The sequence below is a fragment of the Miscanthus floridulus genome, chromosome 3 (assembly GCF_019320115.1).
Source record: "Miscanthus floridulus cultivar M001 chromosome 3, ASM1932011v1, whole genome shotgun sequence".
Taxonomy (NCBI): domain Eukaryota; kingdom Viridiplantae; phylum Streptophyta; class Magnoliopsida; order Poales; family Poaceae; genus Miscanthus; species Miscanthus floridulus.
Genome location: NC_089582.1, coordinates 36,350,918 through 36,353,352, shown reverse-complemented (window position 1 = coordinate 36,353,352; position 2,435 = coordinate 36,350,918).

Below are 2,435 nucleotides of genomic sequence, written 5' to 3'. Positions count from 1 at the left end.
CCCGAGGTGTTACAGCCCCTCCCCCTTATAAAAATCTCGTCCCGAGATTTGCAAGACCTACCATTCTTGGAAAAAGGCGGGATAAACTTCTCGTAAGTAATCTTCTCTTTCCCACGTAGCATCTTGTTCACTATGATTGTTCCACACCACCTTATAGAACTTAATAATCTTACTCCTTGTCACTCTCTCCATCTCCTCTAATACTCGAATTGGCTTTTCTTCATAGGTCAAATCCGATTGAAGCTGCACGTTGGTGGGTGCAATAGCTTCTTCAGGTACTCGAAGACATTTCTTCAACTAAGACACATGGAACACATTAAATATTGCACTCATCTCTAGTGGATGTTGTAACTTATATGCAACATTTCCTTTTTGTTCCAAAATTTTGTATGGCCCTACATATCTTGGTGAAAGCTTCTTTTTCATCCCAAATCTCTTCACACCTTTCATGGGTGATACTCTTAAGTATACATAGTCACCCACCTCAAAAGTCAGTGGTCTTCTTCTTCTATCGGCATAACTCTTCTGCCTCGATTGAGCTGCCTTCATATGTTGTTGGATGATACGTACTTGCTCTTCGGCTTCATTAACAAAGTCAATACCAAAGTATCTCCTTTCACTGGGCTCAATCCAATTCAATGGAGTTCTGCATTTTCTGTCATACAAGGCTTCAAATGGAGCCATTTTGATACTCGCTTGATAACTGTTGTTATAGGAGAACTCAGCTAAAGGTAACCATTTCTCCCATGAACCTTTTGAAGATATAACACAAGCTCTAAGTAAATCTTCTAGGATTTGGTTCACTCGCTCTGTCTGTCCTAAAGTTTGTGGATGATAAGCTGAACTTCTGATTAGCTTGGTTTCCAAGGCCGGGTGTAAATGCTCCCAGAAACGAGCTATGAACTGTGGTCCTCGATTTGAGATTATAGTCCTGGGTACTCCATGCAGTCTCACGATTTGGGAAGCATATATCTCAGCATATTTTCCAACTATATACCGTGTGTTCACGGGTATAAAGTGTGCTGACTTGGTGAGATGATCAACAATAACCCATATTGAATCGTGACCTTGTGGCGTCATTGGAAGGCCTGTGATAAAGTCCATGCTGATTTCCTCCCATTTCCATCCTAGAATAGGCAATGGCTGAAGTAGTCCCGCAGTTTTCATATGGACAGCTTTTACTCTACTGCAGTTATCACACCTAGCAACATAGGCTGCGATCTCTTTCTTCATCTTAGTCCACCAAAAACGGGTTTTTAAATCTTGATACATTTTACTACTACCCGGATGGATGGACAATTTGGACGAGTGAGCTTCAGCTAAAATTTGATTCCTTAGCTCACGGTCTTTTGGTACCACTAGTCGGTCCTCAAACCATAATACACCTCTTTCGTCCAATCTAAAATGTTTGGTTTCTTGCTCTTGCATTTTTCTCTTGATGTGACTTATTCCTACATCGGTCTGCTGTAGCTCTATGATTTTGCTCTCAAGTGAACAACTGATCGTGATATTGTGTAGTACAGCAGGATCTAACAAGTTGAATCCATCTTCCAACCATGCTTCCACAGTGTTGCAATGGGACTTTCGACTAAGTGCATCGGCTACTACATTTGCTTTACCCGGGTGGTAATGCACTTCTAAATTGTAGTCCTTAATCAATTCTAACCACCTTCGTTGTCTCATGTTCAGTTCTGGCTAGGTAAAGATATACTTGAGACTTTTGTGGTCAGTATAGATATGACATACATTGCCCAACAAGTAATGTCTCCATATCTTTAATGCATGGACAACGACTGCAAGTTCCAAATCATGTGTAGGGTAGTTGACTTCATGTTTTCTCAATTGCCAAGAAGCATATGCAATAACTCTCCCTTCTTGCATAAGCACACATCCCAAACCTATGCCTGATGCATCACAAAATACATCGAAAGGCTTTTCAATGTCTGGTTGTGCTAGCACAGGTGCTGTAGTCAACAAGGTTCTGAGGGTGTGAAAAGCTGTTTCACATTCTGGTGTCCATTTGTACTTCTTATCTTTCTGAAGTAGTCTAGTCATAGGCTTAGCTATCTTTGAGAAATCTGGAATAAACCGACGATAGTATCCTGCTAACCCTAGAAAACTCCGAACTTCATGAACCGAAGTTGGGGCTTTCCAATCCATTACCTCTTGTACTTTTGATGGGTCTACAAAGATTCCATCCCTTGATAAGATGTGACCTAAGAAAGGTACTTTGCTCAACCAAAATTCAGAACTCCGCTATAGTAATGGCTCCTCTATAGTAATGATATATTAACCGCCATGATCTCTTTCGGAACTCCGCTTGTTTTCCTTCCTTCCTCGAGCCCTCCCATTCCCACTACAGATCCAAAATTGCTAGGAAAGTGTGGTTGCCTTCTCCAAACCTACTTCACTCTTAGTCATTGCCATGGTGAAGG